Here is a 26,092-nt window from a genome sequence, read left to right on the forward strand (position 1 = left end):
CTAGCTCCTTCCTTGGTGATAGTAGAAGCTGCGGCAGAGGGAACACGGGCAACGCCGTCCTTCTTTTTTTCTATTTTGGCTGATATTACAGCGTCCACAATCCTGAAAGGAGGAGAGCAAACGCTTTCCAGCTTGGGATCCATCAAAGCGATTGTAAACCTCAGTGGGGAGCTGGCTCATTGAGGCTTTGGGAGCCCACGTTGGGGGGAGGAAGGGAAGCTGGGGATGGACGAGGGCCCTACATCCCCTAACTGGAGCCTCTTGGCAGCTTGTTTTCTGCTCAAGGCTCAGCGTGAGTTGGTGTGAATGAAAATAAGCCTTATTCAAGGGCAAAACCTCCCTAAGTTAGGGGCACAGCCCTCCAACAGCTCGCCTGGTGGCCTGACACCCCTCCCCCACCAGGAGGGGTTGGGCCTGGGCTGCTCTGTGCTCAGTATGGACACGTCTGTGCCGGTCAGACCCCTGCGCAGGACTCAGTCTGACACCCTCGCGGCCCCAGCCCCGTCAGCCCTGCACAAACTCTCGCTGATGACCCCTCCATCCTGGGGCCACCACCAACAGGCCAAACCCAGCCGCTCTGGCTGAGGACTGCCTGGTAGGCTTGCCACAGAGGGGCCGTGGGGCACTGCCAGCCTCCACTCTCCAGAGCTCTCTGTGACGCCCCTTGTGTTCCCCAGCCTGCTGGCCCCTGGCACTGCAGACGGAGGCGAGGCCTGCTTCTACCTGGGACCCACTGAGAACTTAGGGCTCTTCCAGGCGTGCCACCAGCCTCCAGGCCTTCCGGAACAGTCCCTGCCCTGGGCAGCGGCACCTGCACAGTCCTTTCTGTCGGTCTCGGGCCTCCTCTTCCCGTGTCCAGTGCCTGGTCTCTCAAAGGGCAGACTCACGGTGGCTGGGGGATGCTCAAAGCAGGGACTCCAGAAAGACTGGGAAAACACTGTGGAATAATTGGCTGTTTGCTTTTTGGGAAAAAATGTATCCAAACCTTCGCTGGGGGCAAGATCCGAAGCCCCATCTTAGAGTTTAGTGCATCTTTAAATTGCATCTGGGGCAGGGGCCGAGTACTGTGAACACTCCCAGAGCTGAGGGCTTCGCAAAGTAATCATCTGGCCCTAAACTCACCGCTAGTGTGGATTTGCACATCTGCAGTTCTCTGCACTTCCTAAGGGAAACCCCTGACATCGTGGCCACCTAAGGCCATCTGGCCACCACTCGGAGAGCAAGTTTATCAGTGGGTGCCCGGACACAAGGCATCTGCTCTTGACATGTGCCTTGGAACGTCAAAGCCCGCCCAGGTCTCCAGGGCAGGAGATGAGTGGCTCTGGTGAGAGAGCCCAGAGCCAGGGCGGGATCTGGCCCCTGGCCCCTGGATGCCCCAGTAGCTACCATCCCAAGGGCATGAGTGGACACCCAGGCTCTGCCCAGAAGCACCTGCTCATCGTGGGATTTTCCTTCCTGGCTGTGACCTGGGCGGCTCCCCCCTCCCCAGATGTCCCTGTAATTAAAGTGATTGCACCCCACCGCGTGGGCAGCGTCTGGATGCCCTAGCTTCCCATGGCTGCTGTGACAGAGCGTCACAAACTGAGGGGCTGAAAGCAGCAGAAGGTTACTGTCTCATAGTTTCGGAGGCCAGGAGTCCTAAATCAATGTCTGCAGGGCTGTTCTCCCTCTGAGGCTCTAGGGGAGGGTCCTCCTGCCTCTTCCAGCTCCTGTGATGGCCAGAATCCTGGACACTCCTTATCTCGCAGCTGCACCCCTCCTATTCCTGCGTCCGTGCCGTGGCCTCTCCCTGTATGTGCGTCTCTTCTCTTCTTACAAGCACACCAGCCATTGGCTTAAGGGGCCAGGCTAATCCAGTACGACCTCATCTTAACTGATTACATCTGCAAAGGCTCTATATTTCCAAATGTCACCATCTGGGGGTTCGGTGGACGTGAAACGGGGGACACTAGTCATCTCAGTACACTGGGTGATGTCACCTACAAATTGGCACTTGCCATCTGCCTCTACAAGGATCAAATCCTGAGCCGCTGCAGCTGCAGACCTTCAGCACCCCCTGAAAGGAGCTCAGGGCGGAGAGCAGGAATGAGGCCTCTGTGCTCTGGAGAAACTGGCAGCACAGGCCATCAGATGGTTCAGATATTTTCAGGAGCAGATTTTATGAGCCCAATTCCTGTATCTAGAGAAGCACTAAAATCCTTCATGGTGACGTCCGCTCCTCGGGACTAGCGGAAACCTCTGCAAAAAATACGTGCTTGATTACGCGTACTCCCCCTTCAGCAAAATCACATCTGTGCTGACCTCCCCCCCACCTCTTGGGAGCAGTTCCTCAGAGCTCTCTGAGATGCTGTCTGCAGGGCTAGAGTCCTCATTTTGCCCCAGATAAAAGTTACTCGCAACTCTCACGTTGTGCATTTTTTTTTTAAGTCGACAGTGACAAGAGCAAGGCCAGAGGGTTTACCTGTAACTGGCTTTGACCTCCACTCGCCTACAAGAGGCTACATACATGGCTTTGTGCTGATGTTCCCACACTGGTGGCCGTCTCCCAAGTTCTCATCAGCCTCTGGATTAATGGCGTGCACGGCTGGAAGCAGGTAGGGGACATTCTGCTCCAACAGTAAAGCAGCTGTCACAGGATTTCTAACTCGGTGTGAGCCACGTCCGAGCACGACCTGTCCTGCCACACGGCTCACTGTAGGAATGGGGGACTCTGGTACTTTTCCATCCAACTCAAAAGTCGCAGCCCCTCTTTTACGGGGGCCCTGAGGGCTCCCTCCAGTGTGTGTCTGCTGGACAATTGTTCTGCTTGCCTGTCACATCAGGGCTGTGTCTCAGCGTCAGCTGGCCATGGTCAGGGAGCAGAATCTGTACCCAGAATTCAGGGAAGGAACCAGGAATGCGGCAGCTTTGGCAGGACTGATTTTGCACTGACTTGCATCTTCTTTTTCTAAACATTTTCCCTAAGTGGTAACATCTCATGCTCGGCTCAGTGAACTCAGAGCAAATTGATCTTGAGTCAGGAGCTGTGGAAACTGGTTACCCGCAGAAATGGTTGACCCTAAATCATGTTCTGTGAGGTCGCTCTTGCCATGCAGTTGGTGGGGGGGTCTCTCTAAGACATCAGCCTTGAGGGCGACAGGTGTCCCCAGCCTACATGACACTGGAAAGGGCGGTAAGGGCGGCTCTGTGCCAGCTGACTTGGGGCCAGGCCCGTGGGGCTCAGGGCTGTGTTTTCCCAGGTACCACCCCACGCTCGCTGTCTGGACAGAGCAGAAGCAAAGCTGGACCCAGACTCGGGGTCAGCCCTGGAAATGTCAGGTCAGAGCCCCAGTGGAATGTGGGGTGATGCCCAGGGCTAGTGAAGGGTCCATCGGGGGAGGAAGGAGGGGCCCGGTGGGCATGGGGAGAAGGACAGGGATGGGCCGTGAGCGGTCCCGACGGCCAGCAGGTCTCCCTGTGCTGCCTCTGTGGGGCGCGTCCCGGACACAACATATGTGAGCAGGAAACAGACGCGCCCTGGGGCTCAGAGCCAGCACCGGGCGGGGACTTGGTTCCTTCTCGGGAGAAATCACTCCAGAGTGGGGATGAGAGGAACACATCGGGGTGTCTCCCTTCTGGACAGTATCCCGGCCACAGAACCTGCCACGATGGAGCCGTAAGGGAGGCAGTTGGCCTTGCTAAGCCATCAGACCAGCCGGAGGAAGGGGAACTCTGAGAGCGACAGCGGATCCTCAGAGGGAGGCCCAGCAGCCAGGGTGAGACTGGCGTCACCCCCAGGGTGGCAGGATCTGCATGCAGGGTCTTTGCCTGGAGCAGGCCCTCAGTGCGACCATCCAGGAGGCCCCTGCATCCCGGGCCGCTGGACCAAGCTTCGCAGGGAAGTGGGCAAGCGTGAGGACAGGCCAGCCTCGTCCTGGGGCCTCCATTCCTGGGGCTGGTGCACAGCCAGACACAGAAACGCAGCTTCTCTCTAAGCGAACTTCACAGACAACGGCCGTAGACTCACCGGAGAGTGCAATGCAGATCCCCAGGCCTGCCCGGCCCCAAACGTCTCAGCCTGTATTTGTGAGCAGCCCCTGGAGACGGGCGCAGGGCTGGGCTGGTAGTCATGCCTGCTTTTGCGCTCAGGGCACATCTCTGGTGGGTCCTGCTGCAGAGCGCCTCTCTGGGGCACGGCTGCTACACCGATGCTGTGGTGGATGGTGGGCTTCCCGTGGGCTGAGGTGGTTTGGCCCACCGTGATCCAGCGCCCGGAGCCGCGCCAGTCATGGGAGTAGGATTCAGCGAATATTTGCTGAAGGTGTGAGCGAGTCTTTAGGAATGCGCCACATTTATACTTTTAATTTGGGGAGGAGGATTGATTCTGCTTTGAAATCTTTGACAGATAAACCATTAGTCCCGCATAACTCCCTCCCAAGGCAGCCCTTCCCCGACTGCGTGTTCCACGTGGTGTCGTTAGTCCCCCCCGCCCCAGGCTCTGGCCATCGCTGGGGACTTGGACCCTCACTCCTTCTCCGAAGTCTCCATAACTTGACAATGTCAGACATGGCCCCGTGCCAGCACAGCAGTGCTTGTTGGCGGGGTGTGTGGATTCTAGAGCAGAAACAGAAACCCAGTCCCCCAGAGGGCGGACACGAAGACCAGCGTGTCACGTACCGTAGCGGCTGGCAGGTGCTTTCCCAGCAATTAGATTTCTTCAAGGATCTACAAGGTCATGACATCACCGACATTAAAAGCAAGGCCACCAGGGATGCCTGAGAGGCACTGGGGCCAGGTGTGCGGGAAGCAGAGGGTCCCCCGATTAGCTGAGGGGACTCGAGGAAGGGTAGCGAAGAGATACTGTGAAAAGGGAGGCTCAGACAAAGGGTGGGATTCTGGCGCTTGGACAGCGTGGCTGCACCGCCCGAGCTGGGCCGGGAGCTGGAGGGGAGCGTGAGATGTGCGGGGGGCGGGGGATGCGGCCAGCTGGAGGAGGAAGCGGGGTAGCAGCACCCTGAACCCCTCCCGTCCCCTTCTCACACCCCCCGCTGCCCTCACCCCTTTGGCGGAATCCAGCTGGGGGTCAGAGGGCATCTGCGGGGCACAGGGCAGGGTGGATTGAGTGGGTAAAGGAAAGCAAACCTCACGAGTATTTAGTTTCACCATCTTGTTTGTGCCACTCTTTTAGAAGACCCAGTCTTTCCTGTCATTCTCTGAGTGTGTAAAAACCCGTCCAGGTGATCTTTCTAGAATAGACTCAGCAATGTCTATTTCTCCTGCTCAAACCTGTTCTTTTTGAGATTCAGTATCTCCATCCCAGGGGGCGTCGATTCCTTTCAAAGCCACGGAAGCAGGGCTCGGGGACCTCGGGCCATCCATTAGTGGCCTACAGAGGGTTTTTTTTTTTTCCAGACAATAAGTTGCACGTTAAACTTCTATGATGAGATATCGTCAAGTGCAACCCTGCTCACTTTGGACACAGCAGGGATCTGGCCTCGGCGTCATCCCATTTCATATCGCTACACAATTGTAGGCTGATTGCAGATCGCTGGTACCGTTAATGCCAGATTCCAGCCATCAGTAGAAAAAAGACTCAGCTGTCAGCTTTCTCTTGCCTGGAGGCAGAGAGACAACAAGAGAGTGAGGGGGTGAGGGCCACCAACCTCTGTCCCCAGGTGCTGCCGAATGCAGTTCCAGGTCCTCTTACAAATTGAAAATCTCTGTGCCCAGTGACTCTAGGTTTCAAGCATTCAAAGTGGATTTTCCCAGCAGGAATGTAAGACGCAGCAGCCTGATGTGTTTATACTCCACGGGGGGCTCGAGCTGAGCTCACTTAGGAATTGGGACGTTCAAGGAACCCACCTTCTTTAGCCTGGAACGTCCTACACCGATCTGGTGACGGGTGGGCAGCTGGACCGGGTGTGGGGACGTCCGTGAGTGAGCACCCTGGCGAGGGGGTGATGGATCTTTTCGTATTCACTGTCAGTATCCCGAACTTCACATTAGAGATGCAGACCAGACTGAGGACTTCTGAGGTCCTTGGGAATCCCAGCACCTACGGAGGTGGGTGTCGCTTGTAATCAGAGTCTCTGCACAGCTGTGATTTTCTTCGTAGAAAGAAGGTATTGATATTTCCAACCCCGAACCAAGTCTTGCATCTTTTCAGTGTCCAACAGAAGGATGGTGGGTATCTGTAAGATGTTATCTTTGGTGGAGGTATCTAGATAGCTCTTTCCCCCAAGTCTGCAGTCAAGGACAGTGTATCAAGGATGGTGTACCAGTTTTCTCAGGCCACCATGACAAAGTACCACAACCTGGATTAGTTCTTTCACAGCTCTGGAGGCCAGAAGTTCAAAAATCAAGGTGTCGGCAGGCTAGTTCCTCCTGGGGCTCAGAGGGAGACTCTGTTCCAGGCTTCTCTCCCAGCTTCTGGTGGCTTCCAGTAATCCTTGATGACCACTGGCCTGTAGATACAGCCCTCCAGTCGCCACCTCCATCATCACATGGCCTCTGTCTGTGTCCAGACTCTCCTCTTCGTACGGGAGGCCAATCATTCTACTGGGACCGCCCAAAGCCCACGTGACCGCACCTTGGGACCTAACTTAACACATCTGTAGAGACCCTGTTTCCAAATAAGGGCACATTCACAGGCACAGAAGATTAGGACTCAAACACATCTTTTGGGGGGACATAATTCAACCCAGTGCAATGGTTTGGGCTCAGAACCTGGACCCTGAGATATGGATCAAGCTAGTGAACTGTTAAACGTCTGGTTATTAACTGTGATTCTGGCCTTGGGTGTGAGAACACCAGGCCAGGAATGGTTCCTTTTTGGCCTCAGGTGGGCCTCAGAATGCCTGGGAAGAGGGTGTGAGCATCTGTTGTCGAATCCAGGGATACAGTTGTTATGAGATGCCATCGCCCTGGGCACCGTCCATCCTAGAAATATGCACAGGCAAAGGTCACCGTCGTGGGAGATTTAAAATTGATGGGACCCTTTTTGCAAGCACCCACCCACATTTCCTTTAGTTCTGTTTCCCCCTTGAGTATAGAGCACAGGAAGAATGTGTATTTGTCAGAGAAGGCTGGATTTGTCAGCGCTCTCCAGAGAAACAGAACCAGTGGCATATACAGAGTAGGAGGTTTTTTAAAGGAAGGGCTCGTGTGATGTTGGGGGTAGGCACGTCTGAAACCTGCAGGGCAGGCTGGAAACTCAGGCAAGATGTGATGCTGCGCTTTTGAGGCAGATTTTTTCTTCTTCAGGAAACCTCAGTTTTTGTTGTTAAGGCTCCATGGATGCGGTGAAGCCCACCTACGTTCTCAAGGGTCATCACCTTTCCTTAAAGTCGAATGAATATCAGTGTTAACCGCCTACAAGATCCCTGCACAGAAGCCCTTAGATTCGTGTTTGGAGACATAATCGGGCACCATAGTTAGACATGTAAAGCTGATCATCGCAAGGCTGGCCTGGTGCTAACTATGCCGAGTCCTTGCTTCTTTGTTTGCCAGGCCTGGTGACCTGGCCTGGGCCACTCTTTCCAAAAAGGCTTTTCTCATCAGTAGAATGGGAGTATCACAGCAATCCCTAAATAGGCTCTTGTGTATAAAGATGAGTACCACAGGGTGTGCAACATTCACCCTAAGGAACGTTGCAAAGGAGACAGGGGTTAACTGACACTGCGGTCCAGCCCGACGTGTCCTCAGGGCAGCAAGGACGGAGACTGCCCACTGCCCGCCTGCACGAGGCTCCCGGGGGAGGGGGCTCTCGGCGGCCTGTGTCTGCCCGTAAGGAAAAGACCAGGGGCCCTGGGCCCACGTGGACCTGAACCAATGCATGGTGGTGGGGTGACTGGAGATGAGGGTGCATTCTGTGCTACTTTTGACGTGGGGTGGGGTGAGGCAGAGAAAAAAGACCACGATGGCCCAAGAACCTGATCAGTGACCAGGTGAGCAGAAAGGTGGGGCAGGGCACTCTGGGTGGGTCCTGCCCGCGTGAGACGCCTTCCCCAGAGACCCCTAGTTCCTCCCGAGCCCCGCCCACTTGCCACCTGGTCTTCACACCCAGCCCCAGACCCAGCCATCCTCTGTGGTCTGAACACCTGCTGCCTCCTCCTACCTGGCCCCCCCGCCGCCCATCCTCCACGCTGCCCCGGGACTCCCGTGGACTCGCTCGTTGGACCACCTGCCACCAGCTTGGAGTCCTGCAGTGGCTTCCGCTGCCCTGGAGGTGGAGGGAAGCCCCCCAACCCCTGCGCCCCCCTGCCCACCTCGCTCACCACGGGACAGCCCCTCTGACATGGGGTGGTCACTTCCTGTCCAGTGTGCCCACTCCCTTCCCGCTCAGCCCTTCCCTGCAGTTAGAGGACCTCTCCTGTCGTGGGCTGGCATGGACACCATCCCCTCCTCCCCGTGGCCCCCTGCGGGCAGGGGCACGTATCCCCGATCCCCGGTGCCCAGGGCAGCAGGGGCCTCGGCACTGAAGCCGGGGAGGAGAGAGTGGGGACAGACACGTCTGCTGGAGAGCTTTGATCCAAGCAGAGCAGTGACTCACGATGAAAGATCACTGGTCATGGCAGAAGCAGGAGGCCCGGCAGAATCGGTTCGAATTATGAATTCATTTATTGATGTTTCTGAATAAGTGGGTTGTTGGCAAATGTCCAGCACGCGCTGGTGAGCACACAGAAAATCTAGATTCTGTTCCTATCTGGGCGTTTGGACACAAGCGTGTCAAAACGTCCAATGTCGGGGGTCTGTCTGTGAGGCCGAGAGGACGGCAGGAGGAAGGGGCAGCTGCTGACACGCTGTGACCTGGCATGTCCCTCCCCCAGCTCCACACTCGGGGCTTGTCTGGACGCCCTCGCTGCGGAGACAGCCCGACTGCTCCCACACCACTTCTTCCGCCCTGCCCTGTGCTCTGGGAGCTAACACAGGGCTCTGCCGTCCAGCTGGGGAGCCTTCCGCAGCCGGCAGCTTCCCTCCCCCTCGCCTCCCTCCCCAGGAGCCTGGCCGCCACCCCCCGCCCAGGCTCCATCCTCCACCAGCCCCTCCTGCAGCCGCAGCTCACCTAGTTTCTGCTAACTGCTCCCTCCTTGGCCGTCTTGATCTCGCTCCCCTGCCTTCAAATGTTTGCAGGTCTGAGCGGGGATAAAAGGACATTCCTTTAGTGGGATTGCTGGGTCGTATGGTAGTTCTATTTGTAGTTTTTTAAGGACCCTCCATATTGTTCTCCATAGTGGCTGTATCAATTTACATTCCCACCAACAGTGCAAGAGGGTTCCCTTTTCTCCACACCCTCTCCAGCATTTATGGTTTGTAGACTTTTTGATGATGACCATTCTGACCGGTGTGAGGTGATACCTCACTGTGGTTTTGATTTGCATTTCTCTAATGATTAATGATGTTGAGCATCCTTTCATGTGTTTGTTGGCCGTCTGTATCTCTTCTTTGGAGAAATGTCTATTTAGGTCTTCTGTGCAATCTTGGATTGGGTTGTTTGTTTTTTTGATATTGAGCTGCATGAGCTGCTTGTATGTTTTGGAACATATACCCTGAGAAAACCATAATTCAAAAAGAGTCATGTACCACAGTGTTCATCGCAGCACTAATTACAATAGCCAGGACATGGGAGCAACCTAAGCGTCCATCGACAGATGAATGGATAAAGAAGACGTGGCACATATATACAATGGAATATTACTCAGCCACAAAAAGGAACGAAACTGAGTTATTTGTAGTGAGGTGGATGGACCTAGAGACTGTCATACAGAGTGAAGTAAGTCAGAAAGAGAAAAACGAATACCGTATGCTAACACATACATATGGAATCAAAAAAAAGAAAGAAAGAAAGAAAAAGAAGTGGTCAGAAGAACCTAGGGGCAAGACGGGAATAAAGATGCAGCCCTACTAGAGAATGGACTTGAGGACACGGGGAGGGGGAAGGGTAAGCTGGGACGACGTGAGAGAGTGGCACTGACATATATACACTACCAAACGTAAGGTAGATAGCTAGTGGGAAGCAGCCGCATAGCACAGGGAGATCAGCTCGGTGCTTTGTGACCACCTAGAGGGGTGGGATAGGGAGGGTGGGAGGGAGGGAGACGCAAGAGGGAAGAGATATGGGGACGTATGTATATGTATAACTGGTTCACTTTGTTATAAAGCAGAAACTAACACACCATTGTAAAGCAATAATACTCCAATAAAGATGTTAAAAAAAAAAAAAAAAAGGACATTCCTTGGCCCAAGAAGATGCCTCTCTTCCTGGGGATTTGATCCCTGCCTGAAGCCTGCCTTCGGGAGGGATGTGGGTACAGGAGGGGATGCCAGTCAGGCAGCAAAGTCTCCCTGGACAATCCCGGCGGGGCCACCGTCAAAGCGACTGCACCGCTGGAGCCAGGAGGAGGCGTGCAGCCACCTGTGGCTCACCCGTGCTCATCCCTCCCTCAAGAGGCTCTCGGTTCCTGGGCCTCGTTCCGCCCCTAACAAATGCACGAGAAGCCATTCATTCTCCAAAAACCAGTTTACAAATGTTCCCCGACTTTTCCCATTAGATTTCAGAGCCTTCTCTGTCAGCCTCCGAAGAAAGGATCATTTCTTATTAATTATCAGGGGACAGGAGGAAAGGACAGGTGAGCCTGGAGTTCTTTAAAGAGCGAAAAGGCTGAACTGAAAAGCGAAAGGCTGTGTATTTTCTGCCCAGCCTTCGTCTCAGTTTGCAGGATGAGAAATAATGAAATCAGCTTCATCTAGATTAGCTGCGGCACATGCTCGGCGGTGTCTCAATTCATTCCGGGTTCAGAGAGAGCAGGGGTTTGCTGTGTTCCTATTCTCTGGCGTACAGATTCTCCTCTGTGAGAATATGCCGTGATCTTCCTAAGATTCCAGCAAACCACTGAATCTCTCACGACGCACAAGTCTTGTCCTGTTTCCTGTGCCACGATCTGAACGCGACAATTACACACAGAAATGCAGTCCCAGAGTTGGTTTCTAAATTCACCTTTTGGTTCGCAAGCATCCAACTAATTTTATTCTAATTCTGTGGATGGATGGAGTTTTGCTGAGCTGCCGGCCTCAGCAGTTCTGTTCATCCTGACTTTGACTCCTGTTTATATCTCTGGCTCCGGGGGGCATTGGCAGGGAAGAGAGATTTGCAAAAACAAGCCCCTGCCTATTCAGAAAAGGATGTTGGGCTAATTTCACAGGTACAAGTGCGGAAGGCAGGAGCTGCAGTTCTGCGGGAAATGTAATCCCTCCGTGTCACTCTGAGGTCAAAGAGCATTGGTTCACCGTTGGGCCCAAGGTCCAAGGAACCCATGTCTCCTCCAGAGACAGCCAGGGCCATCACCCTCCCGCGGTGACTCTCAGGTCTGGGGTCCATCAGGTTGTGCCTACATTTTTGTTTCCTCCCTTAGGAAATCCCAGGTCGTGCTTCATCGATAGGAGTCCAAAGTGGGTCACCCACTCCATTTATTTGTGCTATGTTTCGAGATGAAAGGGAAAGGTGAAGTTTGATTATATTTTCAGGCCATCTGGGGGGTCCTGAGCGTCACAGTAGGCTACCTCAGGCCACCTCATTTGACCACTGGAGGCCTGATTGTCAGGATATTTACTTAGTTGCAAATTCTCCCATGCTGGGCTCATGGCTGGTGTGGGTTACTTTGTGTTTCCTCAGAAAGGCATGTTCACATCCTAACCCCCGATACCTGTCAACGTGACCTTGTTTTAAAGTAGGCTTTTTGCAGATCAGAGTTGTTATCAAGTTAAAATGAGGTCACCCTGGAGTAGGATGGGCTCTAATCCAGTGGCTGGTGAACTTATAAGGAGAGAGATTAGAAAACAGACACCCAGACAAGAAGGCCAAGTGAAGACGGATGCGGAGGCTGGGGTGATGCAGCCACAAGCCAAGGATGCCAGGAGCTGCCAGGAGTGGGAAGAATCGAGAACGGCTCGTCCTCCAGCACCTGCAAAGAGAGAATGGACGTACAGACTCATGGATTTCAGACTTCCAGCCTCCGGAGCTGTGAGAGGCTGAGTTTCTGTGGTTTTACGCTGCCCAGCTTGCGGCGCTTGTTAAAGCAGTGCCGAGGCACTGGTGAGACTGTCCAGCTCTGTTTCCACCTGACAGGGATGGATTCTGAACAGCCTAAATCGTCTGATCGGCCACTATGCTCTTCCAACATCAGGGCCTTGGGCAGGAACCGGGAGGAAGCCCCTCCCTCCTACCAGGGGTCCAGTGTGGGACTGGTCCACACTCTGCCCTCAGAAAGCCCACCCAGGAAAGTGGATGAACACGGAGCCACGGGGTTTTCCAGCTTCCTCATGGCAACACCCACCCAAAGCCTGCGGGGGGCGGGGGCCTGGCAGTGTGTTTACAGTCATATACTGGGTACAAGTTGCCAAATACACTTAAGCTGCAGTCTCTTGGTTCCGCTCTTTCTTTCCACTTGCACCTCCCGTGGGTGCTGCAAGCCCCTCCGGTGGAAGGCTGTGCAAGGGCTACAGGCATGTCTGGGATGTAGCTCGTGGAGGGTGCGTTGGGGGTGCCCTGAGTTTCTGTGTAGCGGGCCTATACTCGTGGAGTTCAGAGCCACTTCCAGATGGATCCAGTTCCTGCTGGAAGCTTCCAGGAGCTGGTAAGGAGCAGAGCCTGATTCACTGCAAGGCTGACAGTCATGCTCGGAGTCTTCACACTGCCCTAGATGGCCTGTCTTCTGCCCGGCCAGCCCTCACCAGGCCTTAGACATTTTAGCCAAGAGGCCAGTAGTTTATGGCCTTCCCTGCCCCCATTGTCCCCCCGTTTGCTGCTCTAGCTCCCGACAGATGCCTGCGTTTGCTCCTGAGGTCACTTCAGCCCATCTACAGAGGTGTGTCATCACCTCCCGGTGACTTGTCCTAAAATGTTGGTGCCCAGCGACAACTGCACGTCCACACGCTAAAGGGCCGTCAGCTAGAGTCTTCTCTTGCTACCCTAGAGAACTCAACATAATCAGAAACCGTATAGTTCCAACCTGAAAGAAACTCAATAGATACTTTTCCAGGTTTGACCACCATCTTAAAAAATGGCATGACATTACCGACATTGAGATGCAAAGAAAGAAATCTTTCCAAACATCAGTAATAATAATGTAAACATTTCACTGAGCTGTGCTAGAATAAAGACCATCTTCTCCCTAGAAAACGATCCCACAAAATTGCCATTTGAAGAAGAAATCAGAGAACGTACCGCCAGAAAAAGCAGATTATGGGGGCTGTTAATTAATAAAAAAAGTTATGCTTTTTCCTGGATTTTGTCATGTTGGCGGCCTTCCCAGCACGTGGAAATTTAAAACGTGTTGTGATTTCTTTTTCTTCATATTTACTCTACTGCCCTGTTTTGTATTTATTTCTTAAAGAGACGTCTCAGCTTCAGGCCCCAAGCCCCCTTCATTTCCCCAGCCAGTTTATCCGGGGTGTGTGAACGCCCTGTGTGCTCCCCGTCGAGGTGGCCCATCACCTGCTGGTCAGGGCTCGCCCTTCTCGGGTTGAACTGAGCCAGGATTTCGTGCTCCCTCAAACCTCACTGGGCCCCGTTCCTCAGCCCCTCTTCCTGTGCTCTCAGACTCTGGAGGAAGCGTGGAGGGCTCTGGGGAGGGCTGGGACCTGCCCCTCCTCCATGTGTCCACTGCCACACCCCCTGGCAAAGGCCGGCGCTTGGCCAGCTCAGGTCATCTGGTCAACCATCTCGACGCCCGCCGCCCCCCTCTGCTGGCACCTGGGAGTGTCTGGTCCTCAGCCAGGCATGGAAGACCGCCCCAGGGTTCAGGACCTCCTCCGCGACAAGGCTGGTCACCCCGGTGTCCTCCGCCTTGTGACCTCCCACTCTGAGACCTTTGTCTCTTTCTGGATCAGCTCCACACTCCCGGCCACCCCTGCGTGATGCGAGGACCCACTGGACCTCAGAGGTGCCGCCTGCAGACACTTCATGCTCAGGCCAAGCCTCCGAGCTTTCGACCCCCAGGTACTGCCGCTCTGTCCTGGGAGCCTGGGGTCCCTCCAGGCCCTTAGCAGAGAAAGCCTGTGGGAGCGGCATCCAGGGCTGGGCAGACCCAAGTTCGGACTTAGATTTTACCATCGACTGTGGGAAACGACCAGATTCTTGGACCTGTTAAATCTCTCTCTCCCTTAAAAATGGACATAAAAAAACTTCCTCACAGAATGTTGTGAGGACACGTGAGGTGACAGTGCAAAGCACAAGGCCCAGGGCCTGCTGTGCACGGCTGAGCCTGTTAACACTGGTGCGTGTGTGCTCATTTTTTCTTGATAAACTGAAGTTTTGAGACAGTCAAGTCGCACCACCTTTATGGTCCCCTCACTTCGCCTTGAATTCTTGGGAAGCCCTGCTCGTCCCCCCAGCCCGCTCCCCGAGTGCCAAAAACAGGTGGGCACGTTCACCGTGATAGAAAGAGGCGATCTGAAGTCGTCACTAGTTGGAGGCAAGGAAACTGGGGCGATGAGGGCGAGTTCTTGTAGGAAACAGGATTTGGGCTGAGACCCGTGCTGCGAAGCCGGGGAGCCCCGAAGGCGCACATGGAGCGGCCTCGGAAAGGTCAGACGATTGTCAAGACACCTGCAGAACTTCCACTGTCCAGCCTTCACTGTCCTTCAGTTACATTTGCTGGGTCTTGACATTTTGCCCTCTGTTTGCCAACAGACCCATTTACCCTCCACAGCCGGGTGGGAAGTAGGGCGATGGGCTCTGACTTCACCAAACTGCTCTGGGTGGGTGGGCAGGTGGTGGTGGGCTTTGCTCTTCTTTAGAAATAATAGCCCTGTGACCTGGTCTCCACCTCTGGCTGTGAAACAAGGCCACTACCCAGTGATGGAAAATGGGCAGTTTTCCTAGATACGGCAGCAAAGACCATTAAGAACGGGTTCCTTTCATTCTTCACATGTTAATTGAATTTTCAGTTGATCATTAATAGGAAAAAAAAAGGAAAAGCAATCTATAGCTGTACCCTGAATAAGATTTCATATGATTTTGCCTTGAGACTGCAGCCTCCTACAGAGGGTGAATCACCAGGCACCTTGCAAACAGCTGAGACTCTGGCTTTGAAAGGATCCCTCCAGGCGTGGATGGGCCAGCCTGGGGGATGGGCCGATTCTGGGGACTCGGGGCTATTGTATCCAAGGCCGCTGAGAGCAGCTCTCAGGTGTGGGACCTGCAAATAGGTGAGCCTTCCCCTACCTCATATTTAAATAAGGGTTAAAAGCTTAATGTTTGCCAGTACACCCCCAAACCTTGTGAAAATGCTGTACATGCAGTAAATCTATGTTCACATCACTCTGTCCCTACACAGAGTTGTTTAATTGGTTTATAGAACCGTCTCCATTTTTAAATGTTTTGAAGTATTTGTAGTTGAAATGTTCCAGTATTCAAAATGCATACATGTGGTCAAGCAAGAGTCCTGTCTCTAAATAAGGGTGTTGGTGACCTGAAGGCTGAGCTTGGAAGCCCCCACCTTCAAGAACCCCTCCCTTCCCTGTACACACACACTTTCGTGGCCACTTTTCCTCAGCACCTTAAGGGCCTCTGTAAAGGATGGTGTTAATAGTACAAAATTTCCCAGAATTAAAAAAGAATATTGATAGTTGATTCACAATAGTGTGTTAATTTCTGCTGTACAGCAAAGTGACTCAGTTATACATATATATCTTCTCTTTCATATTCTTTTCCATGATGGTTTGAGACTGCAGCCTCCTACAGAGGGTGAATCACCAGGCACCTTGCAAACAGCTGAGACTCTGGCTTTGAAAGGATCCCTCCAGGCGTGGGATCACAGGATATTGAATATAGTTCCCCGTGCTCTACAGTAGGACCTTGTTGCTTATCCAGTCTCCATATAATAGTTTGCACCTGCTAATCCCAAACTCCCAGTCCATCCCTCCCCCACCCGCCTCCCCCTTGGCAACCACAAGTCTGTTCTCTATGTCTGTGAGTCTGTTTCTGTTTCGTAGATTAGTTCCTTTGTGCCATATTTTAGAGTCCACATATAAGTGATATCATATGGTATTTGTCTTTCCCTGTCTGACTGACTTCACTCAATGTGACAATCTCTAGGTCCATCCATGTTGCTGCAAGTGGCATTATTTTGTTCTTTTTTATGGCTAATAGTCCATTGTATACATGTACCACATCTTCTTTAACCAGTGTTCCGTCGATGGACATTTAGGTTGCCTCCACGTCAGAATTTCCCAGAATTAACCGTCAAAACAACCAGTGTAATAAGTAATCAAACATGGGCTGAGCCCAGGACTGTGCTGGACCCACAGCACGGTCCGTAATTCCAGGCAGCGGCACCTGACAGCCGGGTGTCTGTGCTGGGCGCCCTGGGGGCTGAGGGAGGGTGGGCACCCTGCCCACAGCGAATGGGGGACCCTGGGCTGCCCGGAGGATGGGGTCCTGCCACGAGGTGAGCCCCGATCCGCGACTAGATTGTCTGCCCTGCGACTTGGGGGCAGAGTGGATCCCCTCAAACCTGTTTCTACCGGGCAGGGTGGTACCTGACCCGGGAGCTTCTGCTCCCACGGCCATCACAAGTGCAGAGGTCTTCTTCTCCATCTTGATGTCTAGGATATTTTCGAAACTGTTTGTGTTAAATATTAATAACAGCCTCACAGGGTTCTGCCTCGTGCTGTAGCTGCAGTTTCGCTGCTAGTTAGACTAATTGATGTACTACGCTTCGGTCCTTAAACCGAGAACTGTGCTTACGTGATTCTCCTGAACCTGATACGAGTGTCTTTATAGATGGAGACGCTTCTCCCATGGAAGTGGAGGTCGGAAGGCAGCGGCAAATCGGTTTTGCAGGTGGTAGCTCACCTCTCACGCCCCACGGCTTACAGTCTAGGTCCTGATCCAGCAGCAGAGAAGCTGGGGCCCTGTGGGCCCACAGGCGTGTCCCATCTTGCCGAGCAATGTCGGGGCACCCGCTCTAATCACGGAAGCCTTTTCTAAGTTACCCCCTTTCTGGCCACGGCCCTGATGTTTATCCCAGAGTCGTGGGCTTCCCTGCTCACCCGTGGAATTATTCAAACAAGCCCATCACATGCTCCACAGGGACCGAGGGGCACCCACCCTCCTGTTAGGATGGAGCCTCTTCCAAGGCCCCCGGCTGTGAGAGGCAGCCCCAAGCATCCCTGCTCTGACAGGTGGTTCCTCCTCCCTGGGCTCGTGACAAATAAATGAATTAAGGGCTGTCCATCTCCTCAGGTGTCACGCTTTCAGCTGTCCCCATAACCCCGGGCCAGCAATCCCTCCCTCCCTCGCCAGCAGGGGAAGAGGAAGCCATCAGAGACAACCCCGGCTGCTTCTGGCCGAGGGAAGTCAGACCCCAAGCTCAGGGCCCACGTGATGAAAATGCCCTTCGAAGGGGACCTTCAGCCCTGTCCAGTGCAGGTCAGCTGAGTGACATCCTTTCCCAGTCCTTGTCCAAACTAAGTACAACCCCTTGAGTTTCCACTTGGAGAAAAAGATCCCGGTTCCTCTGGTGTCCTCCTCCTTTGTGATGAGCACGCATCTCAGGGGGGAGCACTGTGCTCGTCTGCCTGCTTGGCCACGTCCCGTCACAGTCCGTAGAGCGGACTCTCTTAGCGTGAATCCTATGCATTATTCCTTTACGTTCCCTTCCATGTTTTGCTCCTAAACTCGTCCTGTTGCCCATCTTCTCGGTCCTTCTCTTAACCAGGGGCTTGCTTTCAGACTCAGAGGATGGCAGGCAGAAGCTCCCACCTGAGCAAGCACCGAGAGCCTGCACGTGCGGGGTCACGGCTCTGGCACGAGCTCCCAGCATCCTCACCGCTCCACCGGGTCCTTGGCGCCCATCGCCAGTCACTGACCCACTGTCCCTGCAGCTCAGGAGCAGGTGTGGCTCCGTGGCCCTCAGGGTGTCTCCCTCGGCGTGGGGGACGTCCTCTCTACAAGGTGGGGTTTGGTTCGGGAGGTGCCGTTGCCCCTCGCGCTCTGCGATGGTCCCATGGCGGGAGGCTGGGCTCCTCCCGGGAGGAGGGCTCTCTGGACCCCGAGCAGATGCTCCTCTGTGGGCTCCGCCGCTGCCTTTGGGTCACCTGAGCGTTCTGTTTGTGCCTCTCCCAGGAGGGTTTGCTTGTAGAATCCCTCATGTGTCAGATTTTATTTTTGAAATTTGGTTGCAGCAATGTCTCCCATCACATTTGCTCTTCTGTTCTGTGGCTTTGCCAGGCCCCCGACTAGGAGCGGCGTCTGGTGCCCCCGAGTCTCCCCTGGAATCTGGGTGGGTTTACCCACTTGCTTTGCACCAATAGAGCAGGGCATCGGTTACCACGTAAGAAATACGGCATCTCAGGCAACCAGGCTGTGAAAAGTGCAAGCCACGTGAGAGGTTCTGCTCTAACGATGAGACTCCACGTGGAGAGAGACAGAGCCAGAGAGAGAGACAGAGAGGGACAGAGACAGGCACACACACATCAAGGGGCACCACTCAGGCCCCAGCTGACACCCCTTGAAGCAGAGAAAACACACCCAGCCAAGCCCACCCCGTATTCTTGACTCACAAAACTGTTCAAAAATGCAAGTGTTGGGCTTCCCTGGTGGCGCAGTGGTTGAGAGTCCGCCTGCCGATGCAGGGGACACGGGTTCGTTCCCCGGTCCGGGAAGATCCCACATGCCGCGGAGCGGCTGGGCCCGTGAGCCATGGCCGCTGAGCCTGCGCGTCCAGAGCCTGTGCTCTGCAACGGGAGAGGCCACAACAGTGAGAGGCCCGCGTAAAGAAAAAAAAAAAAAAAAAAAAAAAAAAAATGCAAGTGTTGTTTTAGATCCCTATTTTAAGACGGCTTCTCATGCAACCATAAATAATTAAAATACATATACTCACGATAGCCACAGATGTTTGAAGTTTGAAAATGATTCTTAGCATTTCCGCTGCCTTATCCGTTTATCCGGGGCAATATTGTTCACATTCTCAGTAATAACTGTTTCAGAAAGGAACACTGCAGAGACAGACGTTTGGTTCCTTAGAGGGAAATAACGATATAATAAAGGATACAAGACGCTGCCTGTCAGGACCATCACTCTTGGAGCTGAGAAACCATCAGAGGTCATCCAGGTTGTCCAGTTGGGTCTTGTGGGCCCCCAAGTCCACCAGAGATGCATCAGCGACCCTCTCCCCCAACCCTGGCACCGACCCTGACTGCCGTGGGGCAGTGTCCCACCTCCACTCCTCTCTTCTGCTAGGGTCCTTGAGAGGTTTTAGGTGTAAGCGTTTCTTCTATGTCCAGTTTTGAAAACCACTAACCTCGTTGCCCACATTTCATGGTTAAGCCCTTTGTATTCCCAATGGGAAAAAAGACTCACCATAGTGTGAAAACTTCAACGGGACAGTATAATTCAGAGCGTGGAGTCCTGGCCAAAATCCCACGCCCTTTCTCCATGTCACGTGGCTCTTCCTTGTGACCACTGACAGGTGTGCACACCCCTGGGAACCTGAGGCCAGGCTCTCACATAGCCAGGTGCTCCCGTCCAGCATCACGGGACTCACCTCACCTTGCCTCGTGGAAACTGTCCAAGCACAAGGGTAAAGCAGTGTTCAGAGGTGGCCGTGGCTGCGTATCCACAGCAGCCCTTGCTCAGCTAATTTGAACTAACGTGCTTCACTCTAAGAGCGCCTGGCTAAGACTGACCTGTGTCAATGTTCCTTTAAAGGAGACACCGACCAGCAGCAGGGCTGTACCTTCAGGAACTGGGGAGGTTCACTACTGTGTATGTAGGAAAACGCTGTGTGGACATAAGCTTTTGATTGGTGAGCCCTTAGGAATCCCCTCTGTGCTTCAGGAATGCTGAGAAAGGGGTCTCCAAATGGAGCAATAACCTTCATCTGAGACAGGACCTGACAACACCTGCAACTTTATTCTCGGATGCCTTCCCATGGTCCCCGAACCAAAGTCCCTCAGCCGTTCTTTCTTTGGAGACCAGGGAAAAGCCACTGTGTGGTCCCTTTCAGACCCCACGACCCAGACCCTCATCACAGTGTTGGCAGCTAAGATGAGCCCGTATCTGAGTTCTGCCTGCTAGATGCCTAAAGGGAGGGTCCTGGGACTCACGTGCAACTTGTCAAAGGAAAGTAGGTTCCTGAAAAGAAAAGCTGACCATGAAGACAAACTAGAACGTGCGGAGAAACTTACACATTAAATGAAAATGGGTGGGAATACGCAATAATTCAACTTCTAGAGATTGAGTTCCACATTATGGTAATACATGATCCCTTCCAAAACTGAAACACGGGAAACACTTACACGGTAACTTAGCCGATCTACAGATCAAGTAAAAGTATAGAATCATGCTTTCCTTCTTCAGCACTTCCTTGGACCACAAATACTCTGACTGATGCATAAAAGCTATGCATGTAAGCTTTCACTTACATGCTTCTGTAAATGTTTTCCATGCTACATAGTTTTATGCTGACATCAGTACCCTGCATTACCAGTAAAAAAAATAAATAAGGGGTTTTTAGAAATTGCTTAAGTTATGACATTTAGTCCAAGTCCTTAGGGAAATAAATTGGGTTACATGCAACACATTAAAGATGATCGATAGTTAATTTCGAGGGCATATTTAATCAATTTCATTCAACTGGGCTCTGATGAAATATGCAATATTATTCCATGTTGCCCAACTTTTGCATAACCTCTGTTTCAATGTTTAAGTCTTCCATAACTCCTTTTGTTTTAATTACTTCTTATAAAGGGTAATTAGTTATATTTTAATATTTATCTTTAAATTTAAAATGTCTCATCTAAATTGCTACTAGGTAGAAAATAACTTCCCTTTATTTTTCTTTCTAAGCCTCTATTTTCCAAGAAATGAAATGAACTGAGTCATCAGTGTCAATTTACTTTAAGAAACTTTAGAGAGCAAAAATGAAAAGTCATAGATATTGTTTTTCATATTAATTTGCAAGTAAATGATACTGTCAGTTTACTGCTTGTTGTTTAGGGAAAGGGAATCTTATAAAAGCCAAGGGAAATTTAAATCAAAGCCAGCTGCAGCTAAGCTACTCCTCTAAAATCTTTTATCATTTATGTTCAAAAATACTGTTTATTCCTCGCTGAAGCTTGATAGGCGCGTCTAGTCTTTGCGGGTTTGCCTTCTGTGGCCAGTCCTGCCCGACCTTTTCTTGCACCTGGACCACCTTTGTCCTCGGCTCTGGGGACTATGGATCCTCGGTCACTTGCGGGGTTTTGTGCTCACAGAGGCAGTTGGAATATCGTAGCTGTGTGTGACCTCTGGGCCCACGAACTCCATCCTGGAGCCCAGGAAGTTCATGTTGGAGCCCATGGAACTGGCGGCCCCTGGACGGAGGGCCCAGGAGCCCAGCCCAAGTCTGCCCTCCCCGCTCAAACATGCTCAGGTCTGAGATCACACACGTGTCACAGCATCATCGCCGTCCCGGTAGCGATGGCTGGGTTTACTGAGTGCGCACTCCACCTCATTGCTCAGCATCTAGCCATCATCCCGTACCCGCAGAGTAGCTGGGGGAGGGGGATATGATCCCCTCCTGGGAAAGATGCGAGGTGTGAGAACACAGGGCCCACATGCCTCGAAGCGAGCCTTGGCCCAAGCCTGCCATTTCCAGAAGCAGCCTCGTAAACCAAAGTCTGCTTGGCAGGTGAGATGCTGAGGTGGGGACCGCCAGGGGCTCTGAGGCTCAGGTGGGGAGAGGGCGTGGCCCTACATTCTTGTGGGTGAGGCTCATACAAGCAGCGGGATGGAAATCGGCTGTCGTCAGTTGTTGGGACTTTCCACCGTAGAGCCTGTAACCCCCATGGCTGACCCCTGACTGTCCTGTTTTGAAGACCCTGCCTCTCCCTGTCCCGAGCCCACATGGAGTCACCGCTGTGAGCCAGGCCCCCACCCAGGCACGGGGACACCCGGTTACTGAAACAACCCTCGTGTTCGAATCATACTCAACCGGATCCAGACACCACCCACCCCGGGCACTTCTCACGGCCGCGCTCTGAGACCCAGTGCTGGGAGCCGGTAGGGCGATCTCCCGGGAGGCGCGGGAAGCAGCGCCCTCCGCCTGCTAGGCCAGGCCTGACAAGGCTTCACTGGCCACACTGCCCAGCCTGGATCACCCCCAGGGCACCTCTACAGCCCCCGAAACACAATGCATCTTTCACAAGGTGTGTCACTGAACTGATCGTTTCCCTGTAGGTTACCTTGGTGACAGGAGCCTCCTTCTTAATTGAGATAGTTGTTTTTTTATGAAAAGCGACATGATGACAGTAGAACCTAACATTCACTTTGCCACTAGCCTGCACCAAGTCAGGCATCAACATTTCAGAACAAAGAACATGTGAGTTCCCGTACGGGAGTGGAAAAGACAGATGGGCTTAATTTAGAGTGTGCTGGCAGCGAGCACCCAAACACGGAAACCCGTCTCCACAGATCAGACACGCGCTGCTCACACGGCAGCAGGGATGGGAGGGTGCGACGGGGGCTCTGGGACAGAGCTGGCCGCCCTGAGAGCCACCGCCAAGGAGAGAGCAGGATTCCGGGTTGTGTTCCTGCCAAACGTGGTGGGGGTGTCAGCACTGCTCTAGAAAATGCAGAGACTCCCTTTGTGTCGGTTGCATCCAAGATAACACACGTCTGTTCACGCAGGGGCCTCGCTGGCAGGACCACGCGGGCCAGAGCCCCACGCTGGCTGAGCAGGAGATGAGGGATGGGGCAGAGGATGCCTGGGGGCCAGCGGGGCTGCAGAAGTTTCACCTCGTGGCGAAATTATATGGTTTTGTTTAAAACCCCCATTATGTTCATAATCCAGGTGCTGTTTATGGGCACCCAGCCTGCTTCCCAGATGAGCAAGTGCTGGTGAGAGCAGAGTTTGGCTCTACGTGGCCTCCGGGAATTCTCCCTCACGCGGGTGGGAAAGCTGGGGCCAGAGGGGTCTGCACACTCCTGGCTGCCACCGAGGAGTCAGCAGGGTGGGAGCTCGTGCCTGTGGCGTGGGGTCCCAAGCTCTGGCCTCCTGCCCACAGCAGGTGGAAGATGAGGCTCTTCAGATCCTGCGGTGGGACCGGCCCTAAGCATCGACACCTCTCTTGGCAAATACACCTCAAAACGTCCTCCCCAGTAGGCTCCCGGCACCGAGGCTGGCCAGCTTGCAGTTCGGCCGCTCTCAGGAGGCGCTCCACGGCCACTCCCACACCCCGCAGTCTCTTCTTACACTAGAGCTCTATGTGCCTGAGCGTATGTGTATGTAAACACGAGAGCACACTGTGTGCCTGTGTATTTGTATGTGAGTTGTGTGTGTGTGTCTCCCCACCAGAAGCAAAACTGTAGGAGCCGAGGGCAATAGGACGTCGCCAGTGTCTCTCAGCACGACTGCGGATGGAAGGCGTTCGGTAGGCGTTCATTATTTAAAATATAATGCCTTCTGCAGAAGGAGTCTACATTACTTTCGTAATGCCCAGATTTATGTTTAGAAAACAAGAAAATTGTTGGTTGCTAAGGAAACTACTTTTTGAAAATCATCAATAACAGCTAATGGCGCAACGTAATCTTCTTTGTTTGGATGGAAAATTACCCACTTCCCCAGACAGGAGGAGACACACACACACACACACACACACACTCACACAGTCACACACACACTCACACAGTCACACACACTCACAGTCACACACACTCACACACACACTCACATACACACACACTCACAGTCACACACACAGTCACACACAGTCACACACACACAGTCACACACACTCACACACACACACACTCACATACACACACACTCACACATACACACACACTCACACACACAGTCACACACACTCACACACACACACACACTCACACAGTCACACACACAGTCTCACACACACAGTCACACACACACTCACACACACTCACACTCACACACACACTCACATACACACACACACTCACAGTCACACACACACTCACTCACACACACACAGTCACACACACTCACACACACACTCACACACACACTCACACACTCTCATAAACCACAGACGTGGTGTTGCATTCATGTACAAATGTACCAATGAGATCTCTTTTTTAAAAAAGCCATATTAAAAAATGCTCTAAGCTAGCAGCGGATTTAAGGAGAGGGCTCACAACAGGAGTGGCCGCTCTCTCTAATAACCCAGCAGGTTGCCTGTCTGCCATTCCCAGCCCCCAGACTTCACATAACTGGACAAATATGGCAAAATCAAAACTACAAAATGCAACTCGTTGGAAACACCATCGGGATTTTCTGTGTGAATTAACTATTTGATTCTAAAGTTGACGTGGAAGTGCAGAGAGTTAAGGATGGGCGATGAGGAAAATAAAGAATTTTTTTAAATCTGAGGTATTTACATTACTGAATATTAAGACACATTACCAAGCAAGAGTTATGAAGACAATGCAGTGTAGACGCAGAGATAGAAATGCTGATAGAACCCAGACGCAGACCTCAACTTACCTAGTCACCTAATTTATAACAAAGATGAAATTGCAACAAAGACCAAAGAAAGGCTGGTCATTTTCGAAAGTAACGATGGGTCCACTGATATCTCCAAGAGGAAAAATTAATCTTGATCTATACGTCATACTATCCACAAAAAACCAATAATAAGCCCCGAATAGATCTGAAATTTAACTGTGAAAGATAAGACAATAAAGCGTTCAGAAGATAACATTGGAAAAATCTTCAAGACTATGGAGTAGGCAAAGATTTCTTAAAATGAAACAATAATCATTTCCCATAAAGGAGAAACTTGATCAATTAGACTACATTGAAATAAAAACTTTCCATTGTCAAAAGACTCCACTAAGAAAGTGGAGAGTCAGGCTGTAGTGTAAGGGAAGAGATTCACACCACATATAATATGAAGAATGTCTCCTGGTTAGACGACTCCTACAAGTCAATAAGAAAAATATAGATAGACCAATTTAAAAAATGGACCAGGTACTTTACAAAAATGATTATCCAAGTTGACATTGATGGGACTTCCCTGGCGGTCCAGTGGTTGGGACTTCGCCTTCCTGTGCAGGGGGTGCAGGTTTGATCCCTGGTCGGGGAGCTAAGATCCCACATGCCTTGTGGCCAAAAACCAAAACACAAAACAGAAGCAATATTGTAACAAATTCAATAAAGATTTTTTAAATGGTCCACATCAAAAAAAAAAAAAGAATGTATTTCAATTAAAAAAAAATTGAGGGCTTCCCTGGTGGCGCAGTGATTGAGAATCTGCCTGCTAGTGCAGGGGACACAGGTTCGAGCCCTGGTCTGGGAAGATCCCACGTGCCGCGGAGCAACTGGGCCCGTGAGCCACAACTACTGAGCCTGCGCGTCTGGAGCCTGTGCTCCGCAACAAGAGAGGCCGCGATAGTGAGAGGCCCGCGCATCGCGATGAAGAGTGGCCCCTGCTTGCCACAACTAGAGAAAGCCCTCGCACAGAAACGAAGACCCAACACAGCCAAAAATAAATAAATACACAAATGTGGGGTTTAAAGAAAAAAAAGAATATTATATTAAAAAAAATTGACATTGAGCATGAAAAAGTGTTCAATGCTAATACTCATCAGGAGATGCAAATTAGAACCACGGTGGGACAGCAAACACCCCCGCGAGGAAGGCTGTGTAAAGTCAGAAATAGCAAAGGTCAGGGAATATCTGAGGCTCTGGGGTCTTGGCAATCCTGGATGGAGAGTGAATTGGTGTCATGGCTTTGCAGAGGAGTCTGGTTTGTCTATGGAAGTGACATCCTGTGATTCTCAGTTATTCAGTGGACAGAAATGTGTGCACGTGTTTGCCGGAGACATGCACAGTCACAGCAGCTCTCTCCAGCACACCCCCAAACTGGAAACAGCCCGAACGCCCACTGGCAGCAGAAGGGCTGGGTAAGCTGTGCCACACACAGGCAACGGGAGACCCGGCATCGAGGGAAGAACGTTACAACCGCCCACCTCCACTTGGACGGACCCCACACACGTAGCGTCCAGTGAAGGAAGCCAGCTGCAAAGTGGACAGACTGTGCTTGGTGGCCACACGCTCCCTGACACTCGTCCATCAGTAGGTGGGAG

This window comes from Phocoena sinus, chromosome 16, assembly GCF_008692025.1.
Source record: "Phocoena sinus isolate mPhoSin1 chromosome 16, mPhoSin1.pri, whole genome shotgun sequence".
Classification (NCBI taxonomy): Eukaryota; Metazoa; Chordata; class Mammalia; order Artiodactyla; family Phocoenidae; genus Phocoena; species Phocoena sinus.